The sequence below is a fragment of the Salmo salar genome, chromosome 14 (assembly GCF_965601325.2).
Source record: "Salmo salar chromosome 14, fSalSal1, whole genome shotgun sequence".
Classification (NCBI taxonomy): Eukaryota; Metazoa; Chordata; class Actinopteri; order Salmoniformes; family Salmonidae; genus Salmo; species Salmo salar.
This window is the reverse complement of record NC_138304.1, coordinates 15498693-15512771: the sequence shown is the minus strand read 5'-3', so window position 1 is coordinate 15512771 and position 14079 is coordinate 15498693. Positions and strand designations below refer to the sequence as shown.

At 42.7% G+C, this 14079-nt stretch overlaps 1 protein-coding gene across 2 annotated transcripts in view; it reads left to right on the top strand.

Moving 5' to 3' along the window:
* LOC106568935 (calsyntenin-2) overlaps window positions 1-14079 on the top strand; it is a 314056-nt gene that overhangs the window by 70348 nt on the left and 229629 nt on the right. The window lies entirely within an intron of this gene.

Genomic DNA, 14079 nt, shown 5'->3' with positions numbered 1-14079 from the left:
TTGCCAATGTCTCAAACAAGTCCCACGAGAGCCCTTTTCAATATCCTTGTATCTATTTATTGTATCTGAACTCTTTTTGACCTCTGAGCCAACAGCTAGAATGGAATCTAATGTCCCTGGGTCCACGGTGACAGAGGCAGTACAGAGAAACAGTGCAGACTTTGAAATCACTGTTTTAGAGGTTATCGCTCGGCTTTTAAGAGAAAATGACAAATGTGTCAAGACAGGCAAATCTGGTTCAACGGCTGAAGCAAGAAAGTGGGAAGAGGAAGAGAGAGAATAAGTGAGTGATACAGGGAGAAAACGAGACAACGTGATAGAGGGGAGCAAAGAGAGATAGAGAGACAGAGAGAGAGAAGTGAGAAAACGAGAGAGAGAGAGAGAGTGACAGAGAGAGAGAAGTGAGAAAACGAGAGAGAGAGAGAGAGAGAGAGAGAGAGAGAGAGAGAGAGACAGAGAGACAGAGAGAGAGAAGTGAGAAAACGAGAGAGAGAGAGAGAGAGAGAGAGAGGAGAGAGAGAGAGAGAGAGCAGAGAGACAGAGAGACAGAGAGACAGAGAGGTGGAGGATAATCTTGGCTGTGGCTCTTATTTGGATGGTAATGGGAAGGAGGTTACAGCAGCAGCATCTGTTCACAACTGTGGGCCCTTGAGGGTTGGTTCTGTAATCTGACGTTGTTGCTGTTATGAAGTGGGAAGTAGAGCTGGGTACAGTGCTACTATCTTAAAACATAAATCAGGCTTTATTTTACAGTCCTTTTTAGAATACCCAATATTCACCATCTGATCATACCAATGTATTTTTTCTGGTGCTTACAAATGTAACTACCTGGACCTACAAATAGTTGTCATTAGTTATTGTACAATTACCATGTTATAATGCCAAGTAAATACAGTAGAGGACAAAAATACCGTATAGCGTATTTTTGAAGTTCCTCCTCCGCTCGCTCTCAAGAATCGACTGTGTCGATATATGCTGGGAGAGACGCTCTCAGCTTCTTTCAGTGTAAATGAGATGTGTTGACGTGCGTTGGAACATAGAGCAAGACAAACAAACAAAAAACGATCCTTACCTAGCCCTATGGGGAAAATGCATGGAGTGGATATCCCAAGTCCCTCCTGTAGGACATGAGATGAGAACAAAGAACAGAAATTCTATTTAGGACACATTTCTTCAGCTACAGTCAGCGCTCTCGTGTTCCTTCTCAACCTCGCTACTCTCTCAGCAGCACGAGATCGCATGCTGACCACGAGATCTGGTTGTAGATACTGTACTATAGAACTGTACGTAGAGCTATGCAAAACAGAGAGATACTTTGATATAGAATACATCGCTTGTTATGGAGACAGTGAATACAATAGAGGGGAAAGAGTAGCCGAATGTATGCATGGAAAAATGAAACAAGAGCAAAAAAGTATGTGTGCTGTAGCATACACTCATTACATTAACAAGGTGAACGGTTAATAACAAAAAACTTCTTTATGAGTTTTGGACTTTTTCCCAGGCAGTTTGTCACAGTAGTTATTGAGAAGGACATTCTCTCCGTTGATGTCCTAGGCCTCCTCACATCGCCTTCTGTCTACGTCCTCTTCTTCTAACTGTAAAGGATCTTTACTCCACTTCCGAACCAACAGAGTTTCCCCAGAAAGGCTTTGGCAGGTCTGCAGATGGCTGAAACACATGGTGGAGGATGCTAACAGCGGCGTTAGCACCAGCCTGAGAAAGAGCACGACAACTCTCCCGCCTTCGTTTGCGCTAACTCCTACTCTATTGCACTCCAAGTGTCTGTTATTCTAAAAGCGGTTTTTGTTCTTTGGAAATGTGCAACTATTATTGGAGAGTCGTTGAACACTGCAAAAGTACATTTGAATACAATTGTTTTACCAAAAAAACACCAGTCCGTTTTATTTGTAAAATAACAACAAATTGTTGCGTCAGAGTAAAACCTGGCCAAAGTCTACATACTTCATCCTCTTCCTACTGCTTTGACTCTGTCTCAAACCCCACTTCTCCTTCTCAGAGTTTCTCTTTTTCTCTCTCTGACAGTTCCCCTCCTGATCCCCCTGATCGGCTGGCCTCATCTTTATTCAGTTCATTAGAGTCAGCGCTCCCCCGAGGATGGCTCTGCTCAGTTTTCAGAGGCATTTCCGATCCTTAATTAACCAGATAATGAATGCGGAGCAAGGAGGGGGTGTATAGGAGGGGGTGGGGGGCACTGGTAGGAGCTGGGGGTTGTATTATTTGTATTTATTAAGTATTTATTAAGGATCACCGTTAGTAACAGCAGCTACTCATCCTGGGGTCCAGCAACATTAAGGCAGTTAGATACAACTGAAAATATTACATGACTTTACATTTCACAACACTTTTCACAACACATTACAGTGAGGGGGAAAAGTATTTGATCCCCTGCTGATTTTGTACGTTTGCCCACTGACAAAGAAATTATCAGTTTATAATTTTAATGGTAGGTTTATTTGAACAGTGAGAGACAGAATAACATCAACAAAAATCCAGAAAAACGCATGTCAAAAATGTTATAAATTGATTTTAATTTTAATGAGGGAAATAAGTATTTGACCCCCTTTCAATCAGAAAGATTTCTGGCTCCCAGGTGTCTTTTATACAGGTAACAAGCTGAGATTAGGAGCACACTCTTAAAGGGAGTGCTCCTAATCTCAGCTTGTTACCTGTATAAAATACACCTGTCCACAGAAGCAATCAATCAATCAGATTCCAAACTCTCCACCATGGCCAAGACCAAAGAGTTCTCCAAGGATGTCAGGGACAAGATTGTAGACCTACACAAGGCTGGAATGGGCTACAAGACCATCGCCAAGCAGCTTGGTGAGAAGGTGACAACAGTTTGTGCGATTATTCGCAAATGGAAGAAACACAAAAGAACTGTCAATCTCCCTCGGCCTGGGGCTCCATGCAAGATCTCACCTCGTGGAGTTGCAATGATCATGAGAACGGTGGGGAATCAGCCCAGAACTACACGGGTGGATCTTGTCAATGATCTAAAGGCAGCTGGGACCATAGTCACCAAGAAAACAATTGGTAACACACTACGCCGTGAAGGACTGAAATCCTGCAGCGCCCGCAAGGTCCCCCTGCTCAAGGAAGCATATATACATGCCCGTCTGAAGTTTGCCAATGAACATCTGTATTATTCAGAGGACAACTGGGTGAAAGTGTTGTGGTCAGATGAGACCAAAATGGAGCTCTTTGGCATCAACTCAACTCGCTGTGTTTGGAGGAGGAGGAATGCTGACTATGACCCCAAGAACACCATCAAACATGGAGGTGGAAACATTATGCTTTGGGGGTGTTTTCTGCTAAGGGGACAGGACAACTTCACCGCATCAAAGGGACGATGGACGGGGCCATGTACCATCAAATCTTGGGTGAGAACCCCCTTCCCTCAGCCAGGGCATTGAAAATGGGTCGTGGATGGGTATTCCAGCCTGACAATGACCCAAAACACACGGCCAAGGCAACAAAGGAGTGGCTCAAGATGAAGCACATTAAGTTCCTGGAGTGGCCTAGCCTGTCTCCAGACCTTAATCCCATAGAAAATCTGTGGAGGGAGCTGAAGGTTCGAGTTGCCAAACGTCAGCCTCAAAACCTTAATGACTTGGAGAAGATCTGCAAAGAGGAGTGGGACAAAATCCCTCCTGAGATGTGTGCAAACCTGGTGGCCAACTACAAGAAACGTCTGACCTCTGTGATTGCCAACAAAGGTTTTGCCACCAAGTACTAAGTCATGTTTTGCAGAGGGGTCAAATACTTATTTCCCTCATTAAAATGCAAATCATTTTAGAACATTTTTGACATGCGTTTGTCTGGATTTTTTGGTTGTTATTCTGTCTCTCACTGTTCAAATAAACCTACCATTAAAATTATAGACTGATCATTTCTTTGTCAGTTGGCAAACGTACAAAATCAGCAGAGGATCAAATACTTTCCCCCCTCACTGTACGTGTGTTCCCTCAGGCCACTACTCTAATACCACATATCAACAGTACAAAATCCATGTGTACTTGTGTGTCGAGTGTGTATGTGTGTGTGTCCCTTCACAGTCCCCGCTGTTCCATAAGGTGTATTTTTATTTGTTTTTTAAATCGGATTCTACTGCTTGCATCAGTTACCTGATGTGGGATAGAGTTCCATGTAATCATGGCTCTATGTAGTACTGTGTGCCTCCCATAGTCTGTTCTTGACTTGGGGACTGTGAAGAAATCTTTGCTGGTATTAAGGGGTTGAGAACCGCAGTGGAACTGGAAGGAATCTCAGGGAACACGGCCAAGACTGTGGGTGCTAATTGGCGCCCAGTCACAGAAGCCACTTTGTAGTGTTAGCGATGACGCTAACTGGATGTGATTGTGATGGTTGATTATCAGACTTCCTGGTCTCGTGTACCAAAGAGGTGTCTGAGTAGTCTACTCTGAAAGCTTCCTCCTTATGAATTAAACAGCATATGGTGCGGGTCGTGTTATTGAAACCAGCTTAGAACGTAAGTTTCTCATGATATTAAGCGATCTCCCAATCGGATGAGCTTTTTGATACAGTGGCATAGGAAACAAACTGTCACAGGAGGATCGTTATGTAAAGTTCTGTCTTAAAATGGCACAGTGTGTTTACTGTATTTAAGATAGAAATGCACATGAGGAGCTTCTATGACAGTTCTGAGCTGCTTTAGTTCAGATCGAGCACAGTGTTTTGTGGGTAAAATGCTATTTTCAGGATGTTGCTAGTAGATGCAACTCATATTGATGTATTAGATGTAATAATGTTATATAATATGTGCTTAGTCGTGTAGAGACTAACATCTTGGTTGATGTTGTTTTCCAAGGCCCTACACCTGTCTGTGTACCCTCCCTCCACCACCCCTCAAACAGGTAATTGACACTCACGCACACACACGCACACACACGCACAGGCACACACAGGCACAGGCCCACACAGACACAGGCACACGCACACGCACACAGACACAGGCACACACACAGACAGGCATACACACACACAGACACACGCACACAGACACAAGCACACACACAGACAGGCATACACACACACAGACACACGCTCACACACACTCCGGATATTAACATAGGCACACCACCGTGTTCCTGATAACAGATCCAGATTGTGATCTCGTGACCTTGCTGGGCTAACAGCTCGCCCGCTAGCCGCCTGCCTGCCGCTGTTTTTAGCTGCATGGAAAATGAGAAGAAGAGGGGGGAAAAGAGAAGACAAAAATGTCCTCTGCCTGTTCCCCTGTTGTTCCCTGTTCTCCTAATGACCTAACCCAGCTCTGATAAGGATGGAGAGTGATGGAGGAGAGGGGTATTTGAGATTGTTATGCTCAATTATCCAGCTAGCCTTTATCGTATTAGCTCTGTTTTTAACAAGACTTCTATTCTCTAATACCTGACACAGGGTATGGGATGTCTCATAGCCAGGCCTCAAGTTTATTCTGTACACAGAAAAATTGGAAGTGTTAAACTAAATTGCTGTAGTTTTAATTTGAACACTTTTGCGGTGTGTATATGCATTCACTCTCAACAGAGTGAATTTCATGTTTTCAAAAGTGTTAACATTTAGACAGTGCTTCTGTAACCCTATACAGAGTTTAAAATTAACACTGGCTGTGTGAAATTCACAATACACTGAAGTAAACGAATAGGCATTTCACTGTACTCTGGAGTGAACTAATTACTATTGCACTCTAATCTGGAGTGAAACATAAAATGCACTCACTAATATGAGGTGAAAAATAAGACCGTTTCACTCTACAGTGGAGTGAAATATCATGACATGGTGTATGTTGTAAAGCCTTGAATATTTCCCTGAGTGCCTTTTCTTTTTGAGTGAATTATAGTTACCAACCATGACTGTATTTGTTAGTGACACGGTAATGGTTGTTGAATTATTTCCTTTAAAAGGCCTGTGGCTTTCACCAAGTGAGTTCCTAGGTGAATGTTATCATAAGGCATTAAATTTATGGCCTGGTTGTATCCTAACTTAGTGGTGTTAGGAAACTCACATTAGGCCTGCAAGTCACATTACGCTGGCTTGCAAAGTGATGCGTTATTCCTATTGGAACCCAGACAGAGTTAGGATATCCAACAGTTGGAACTTTTATTCACCCACAACCCCCATTAAAATGACTGTCAGGATAATGGAAATTGATAAAGGAGATTACCTAAACCATTTAAACAGGAAGAACCATTTCATTAACGGGTGCAATAAATCTAACTAACTGATTGGATTAGTTTTGAAAAATGTATGCTTTTTATCTTTGTGTAGCATAAGATTAATCAATCAGTGTACATGCAACAACAGATATTAAGTGTACACTGGGGGTTATTTTACACCACTGAGTTTTAATTTCACTCTTACAGAGTGAATTTAACTCCTGAATCAACACTAGAAATGTGACACTGAAAAATCAACACTGGCCAGTTTGCTGTGTAGTATGTCATAGGACTACACTATGAGACTAGCGAACATGCATAGTTTAATAGAGAGAATGCATCTCTGAACCACCTTTCCATCTCCCTCACAGCAAGATCACCAGGAAGGACGGACAGACAATGTGACACAGGCTACAGTCAAAGAGGGTAATAAACACACCGTGAGACCAGTCAAACTGCACCATCACCTATATAAAAGCATACAGAATTGGTAGCATTTGGAGCTAGAGATGTCATTCAAAACCTTGCTCCTTTTCTCTCTCTCTCGTTTTCAGACTTTCTCTCTCATTGCCATCACTTTCTGTCTCTCACTCACTCCCTTTCGGAATCTCTGTCTGTTCTTTGTCTACATCGTTCCCGTTTTCTTCTGACTTACATTACTGGTCAGCCACCCCTTCCCTTCCCTTCTAGTCTCTCTTCCCAAAACTGGGAAAACCTAGAAAACAGGAACTATAACAGACAGGCTCAAGGGAAAAAACGCTGGTAGGTTTCAAGAAACAAAATGAACAGACAAACAGAGAACACAGGTATAACTACACTGGGCCAGTTTTGCTATTTTGTTAGTTTTTTTGTGTAACTTACTTTTTATTTTATTTTGAACATAATGTTGTTGCTACTGCCTCTTATGACCAAAAATAACTTCTGGACATTAGAACAGCGATTACTCATCGCGGACAGGAAGAAACATTTTCCTTTAACGAGTCCGACAAGAAGGATATACTGCTTTCACTGGAACAGGCCCAGATCCCCGTCATTTGCTTGAAAAAAAGACGCAGGAAAAGGGGCCGCAGATTGGGCTGCCTTCTGAGAATCCGTAGGCGAGCAAGTAAACTCCCACTGCCATCCGTTCTTCTTGCTAACGTACAATCATTTGAAAATAAAATTGATGACCTACGATTAAGATTATCCTACCAACGGGACATAAAAAAATGTAATATCTTATGTTTCACCGAGACGTGGCTGAACGATGATACGGATAATATAGAGATGGCGGGATTTTCCATGCACCGGCAGAACAAAGAAGCTACATCTGGTAAGACGAGGGGTGCGGGTGTGTGTCTACTTGTCAGTAACAGCTGGTGCGCAATGTCTAATATTAAAGAAGTCCCAAGGTATTGCTTGCCTGAGGTAGAGTACCTTATGATAAGCTGTAGACCACACTATCTACCAAGAGAGTTCTCATCTATATTATTCGTTGCCGTCTATTTACCACCACAGAATGAAGCTGGCGCTAAGACCGCTATCAACCAACTCTATAAGGCCATAAGCAAAGAAGAAAATACTCACCCAGAAGCGGCGCTCAAAAGGCTCTACAGCTGCACCATCGAGAGCATCCTGACTGGTTGCATCACCACTTGGTATGGCCATTGCTCATCATCTGACCATAAGGCGCTCAGACGGTAGTGCCTATGGCCCAGTATATCATTGGGGCCAAGCTTCCTGCCATCCAGGACCTATATAATAGGCGGTGTCAGAGGAAAGCCCATAAAATTGTCAGAGACTCCAGTCACCCAAGTTATAGACTGTTTTTGCTACTACTGCACGGCAAGCGGTACCGTAGGGCCAAGTCTAGGACCAAAAGGCTCCTCAACAGCTTCTACCCCCATGCCATAAGACTGCTGAACAATGAATAAAATTGCCACCGGACTATTTACTTATACTTACTTACTTATTTACCCCCCCTTTTGTACACTGCTGGTACTCGCTGTTTATTATCTATGCATAGTCACTTCACCCCTACCTACATGTACAAATGACCTGAACTAACCTGTACCCCCGCACATTGACTCGGTACCGGTACCCCCTGTATATAGCCTCATTATTGTTATTGTTATTGTGTTACTTTTTATTATAATTTTTTACTTTAGTCTATTTGGTAAATATTTTCTTAACTCTTCTTGAACTAAACTGTTGGTTAAGGGCTTGTAAGTAGACTGAACTGTACTGTTGGTTAAGGGCTTGTAAGTAGACTGAACTGCACTGTTGGTTAAGGGCTTGTAAGTAGACTGAACTGAACTGTTGGTTAAGGGCTTGTAAGTAGACTGAACTAAACTGTTGGTTAAGGGCTTGTAAGTAGACTGAACTAAACTGTTGGTTAAGGGCTTGTAAGTAGACTGAACTGCACTGTTGGTTAAGGGCTTGTAAGTAGACTGAACTGCACTGTTGGTTAAGGGCTTGTAAGTAGACTGAACTAAACTGTTAGTTAAGAGCTTGTAAGTAGACTGAACTGCACTGTTGGTTAAGGGCTTGTAAGTAGACTGAACTAAACTGTTGGTTAAGGGCTTGTAAGTAGACTGAACTGCACTGTTGGTTAAGGGCTTGTAAGTAGACTGAACTGCACTGTTGGTTAAGGGCTTGTAAGTAGACTGAACTAAACTGTTGGTTAAGGGCTTGTAAGTAGACTGAACTGCACTGTTGGTTAAGGGCTTGTAAGTAGACTGAACTGTACTGTTGGTTAAGGGCTTGTAAGTAAACTGAACTGCACTGTTGGTTAAGGGCTTGTAAGTAGACTGAACTAAACTGTTGGTTAAGGGCTTGTAAGTAGACTGAACTGTACTGTTGGTTAAGGGCTTGTAAGTAGACTGAACTGCACTGTTGGTTAAGGGCTTGTAAGTAGACTGAACTGCACTGTTGGTTAAGGGCTTGTAAGTAGACTGAACTGCACTGTTGGTTAAGGGCTTGTAAGTAGACTGAACTGCACTGTTGGTTAAGGGCTTGTAAGTAAGCATTTCACGGTAAGGTCTACATGTTGTATTCGGCACATGTGACTAATAAAGTTTGATTTGATTTGACTGGGGATAATGAGGAAGATGGGCGACAGCTGGAGGGGGGTGGAGACAATCCCAAAGACAGGTGAAACAGATCAGTGTGTGACAGTAATCTAGAGGTGAGGCTGCAAAGGGCTGTGTCTGTGTGCTCTGCCCTATTGTACCACTATCACAGTGCAGATTAACAGAGCACATAGAGGCACTTGGTGGAATTCTGTACAGCCAAAGACATCCAGGAGGGTTCCTGCAAGACCAGGGGTGGAATGAGTTATTGTATGGTTAGAGAGGTGAATGGGAAGAAAAGAAGAAGAGAGAGAGGTGAATGGGAAGAAAAGAAGAAGAGAGAGGTGAATGGGAAGAAAAGAAGAAGAGAGAGGAGAATGGGAAGAAAAGAAGAAGAGCGAGAGGAGAATGGGAAGAAAAGAAGAAGAGAGAGAGGAGAATGGGAAGAAAAGAAGAAGAGAGAGGAGAATGGGAAGAAAAGAAGAAGAGAGAGGAGAATGGGAAGAAAAGAAGAAGAGAGAGGAGAATGGGAAGAAAAGAAGAAGAGAGAGAGGAGAATGGGAAGAAAAGAAGAAGAGAGAGAGGAGAATGGGAAGAAAAGAAGAAGAGAGAGAGGAGAATGGGAAGAAAAGAAGAAGAGAGAGGAGAATGGGAAGAAAAGAAGAAGAGAGAGGAGAATGGGAAGAAAAGAAGAAGAGAGAGAGGAGAATGGAAAGAAAAGAAGAAGAGAGAGAGGAGAATGGAAAGAAAAGAAGAAGAGAGAGAGGAGAATGGGAAGAAAAGAAGAAGAGAGAGAGGAGAATGGGAAGGAAAAGAAGAAGAGAGAGAGGAGAATGGGAAGAAAAGAAAGAAGAGAGAGAGGAGAATGGGAGAGAAAAGAAGAAGAGAGAGAGGAGAATGGGAAGAAAAGAAGAAGAGAGAGAGGAGAATGGGAAGAAAAGAAGAAGAGAGAGAGGAGAATGGGAAGAAAAGAAGAAGAGAGAGAGGAGAATGGGAAGAAAAGAAGAAGAGAGAGAGGAGAATGGGAAGAAAAGAAGAAGAGAGAGGAGAATGGGAAGAAAAGAAGAAGAGAGAGGAGAATGGGAAGAAAAGAAGAAGAGAGAGAGGAGAATGGGAAGAAAAGAAGAAGAGAGAGAGGAGAATGGAAAGAAAGAAGAAGAGAGAGGAGAATGGGAAGAAAAGAAGAAGAGAGAGGAGAATGGGAAGAAAAGAAGAAGAGAGAGAGGAGAATGGGAAGAAAAGAAGAAGAGAGAGGAGAATGGGAAGAAAAGAAGAAGAAGAGAGAGGAGAATGGGAAGAAAAGAAGAAGAGAGAGGAGAATGGGAAGAAAAGAAGAAGAGAGAGAGGAGAATGGGAAGAAAAGAAGAAGAGAGAGAGGAGAATGGAAAGAAAAGAAGAAGAGAGAGAGGAGAATGAAAGAAAAGAAGAAGAGAGAGGAGAATGAAAGGACAATTCTTGGTGTTGTGTTGCTCATACTCCATTTGGAGATGTTCTTATGCTCAACTCATGCCTCGTTAAGGTGATGACTTGAATGAATTAGTAATAAATGTTATATAAAATGTAAACCATTGGACATTGATTCCAATATGGTTTTCCCAGATAAGTTCATTCTCATTCTGTTATCTAGGTGGTCACTGACTAGACCTATAATGACACAGCATAGAGTTTCTTTGCTGCTTCCACGAACCCAGTTTGTGCACAATACTATCTCTCTTGCCATAACCCCTGTGACATTTTCCTCTTGCGCTCCCACCTCACAGAGCCATGGTGTCATCACCTCCCTGATCAGTGCCTCCTGGGTGGAGGACCGGCCCATTATAGGTGATTATATGAGTGACTGCACAGGCCCTATATGTGTGACTTAGTAGTCTGGGCCTTTGCAGTTTAACACCCCTTGCATAGAGAGCACATTAGGGAAACAGATGAGTAGCGAGTAGATGGTGAAGCCACCATGTCAAAGGGCAGCTCTAACGCTGTGGATAGAAATCTACCATGAGCACCGATCCAGGTCACCCTTCCTCAATTGTAACATTAGCCAGTTAAGGGGAATAACATGAAACTGGATTTGAGTCAGTGTACAGGGCCGACGTCATGCTATTTCAACAAAGCATCCTATCATGGTGCTACCATGCTAGGTTGTCTCCATATGAGCAGTGTGGGTAATACAAGGAGAGAGGGATTTCTTCCAGAAGGGTTGAGACCTTACCATGCCGTTATTGCCTCACGAGCATAGAAAACAGGTTGGGGTGTTCCTGCGTCCTGATTTGTTGAAACTTGATTAATGTCACGACTAGCAAACCCCTTTGCCCGTATGTTCGACCTTTAGATGAAAAGCATGGAAAAATGTCTGGTTAGGAATCATACCAATGTGTTACAGTGCAGTACTTTGTTATAGGGCCAGTGTCCTGTAAGCCACTACCAGATTATGGAAGATCAACACCTGACCTCTTTAAATGCAGGTCAGGTATTGCCATGGTGCATTTACTCAAACTAGCATTCATTTGGTTCAGCCGGACTCACACTTCTCTAGTTAATAAACAAGTATAACGGCATGGTTTGAATATAATGTTAACAACCATCATACAGTGATTTCCGTACTAAATTTCATTGAATCCCAAACCCAGCCTATACATTTCAGCATGGCCACCCACCTGGCTTTCCGACAGCGGCAGGTGTGACCTGCACCAAATTACAGTTGCCACGGCAATGCCATGTGTCAGAGCTCTGGGGGGAACGAATGTGAAAAAAAGAAGTTAGAAAACAGGAAGAAGGGAGCAATTATAGTGTCACCTCAGGGGGCACCTGTGTTTGTTTTCCACCTGAGGAAATTATTATAGAGATTATTTTGTTGATATTTTCTCCAACTGTACCTATGCAAGCGTTCTGATGAACCACACAGAAATTGCATATGTCAAGAGGGAGCAGAAAGTGTAATTTGTTTATGGTGTTCATCGTGAACTTACAGAATACAGACAGATTTAACTGATGTCTCGTAATATTGTGCTGAACGTGGCGAGGGAGGCGGCGTGACTGGGAGTCTGCAAGTGAACGTGGAAAAGCGTTCAAAGACCGTGGAGAGTAGGAAAACCAATTTGATGGTAATCTGATGTACACATTGGAGTGTTTGTGAGCGAAATTAGATTTCGATTTGTTTTCCTCTTACAGTATGAGAGGAATAGTTTTTTGCGGAAAGATCTATGGTCAACTATGATTGAGGAATCATTCTGTGGGTGCTATAGAACAATGGTAATCTTTCAGGATATTTTACATATTTTGTGTGTGTCTTCTACCATATTTTTTCCTTATTATGAACAGATTAAAGCAATGCTTGTAAAGTGCTGGCGTTAAAGGGAACCGGCGAAGAATGTGCATTTTTTTATGTCTTTTTTTGTTGTTGAGCTCAACGTTGTGGAAAAATCATCAGCTTTTGAAAGTTATTTCCTCTGTGAGGTCAACGATCAATGCAGACAGCTTCACTTAGCCTTCCCTCTACTTTTATGCATCCTGACTCATTGTCTGTGTCCAAAATGGCACCATATAGTGCACTACGGGTGCTGGTCAAAAGTAGCGTACTATATAAGGAATAGGGTGCCATTTTGGACACGGCCGTTTTCTCTCTCTCTCCTGTAAGAGAAAAGCAGTGGAGGAGAGAAGTGAAGAGCGAAAGAAGGTTGTTGAGTACGAGAGTAAATACAGCGATGATTGGAGACTAATAATTGTCCTCGCTGTTCCGTATTCTTCCCACCGACATCCTTGAGAATTTCTTTGGTCCTGTGTTGTTCATTAACGTCGTTACTATACGATAAATCTCATTTAGTTGTGCTGTTATGAGTGAGCTGTATTGAGCTGAATCCACTTTTAATATGATCTACATACTGTAAATTCCAATGCATCTGCTGAGGCTGGGGAGACGAATGTTCAAATCTTGGCACGGTCATATTATTACACATAGGATTATTTTTCTCCATTAGACCCCCACCCTATACCGGTCGGGTGTTACATATGCACTGTTTCTAGTTCAGTGAGAAGTCACACAAACACGCACGCACGCACACGCGCACACACACACACACATTGAACTGTTTGCACAGCCTGGCCTTGTAGGCTCCTGTTTCATATCTTTATTATGACTGCAGGGCTTAGCCAGGCCAGAAGCATGAATTCTTTCCCCCTCGCTGGCTCCAAGGGTAGCTAGGACAAATCGCCCGCTGGAAACGCTCGCTGTTCCTCTCTCTGTACCTCCCTGTCTAAATTCAAATCAAGAGCCAGAGCGAGGGAAAATGGGTAAAGTGAGAATGGGATGGTATTTCATCAGGAAAAATGAAATATCTCTCTCTCTCTCTCTGTTTAGGACTTTCGCTTTTTTTTCCTGATTTGTCTCTCGCTCCACTTCCCTGTTGTCAGCCTTATCAGACATGTCAGATGGTTTCATCACAGTATAACCGGATACTAAACCCTCAACGGTCTGGTGTTTTTATTTCAATGAGAACCTTGTATTTTGCACCATATCTGGCTTGAGGCTACAGCGATGCAGTATGAGTGAAGTGAAAGCTAGGGCTAGGGAAAAGTACTTCACTGGTACAGTATATGCTGTATGTATCTCAGCCTTTAAAGCCTTTAATCACTTACTGAAGAAAGGAAATATAGCCCAATTAGTCAGTCAGTCAGTCAGTCAATTGATTTATAACAATAACTGCAGATCTTACAGATAGATAACTCACACCCTGATCAGTTTCACCTGTCTTTGTGATTGCCTCCACCCCCCACCAGGTGTCGCCCATCTTCTCCATTATCCCCAGTCAAATCAATTATATTTGTCACATGCG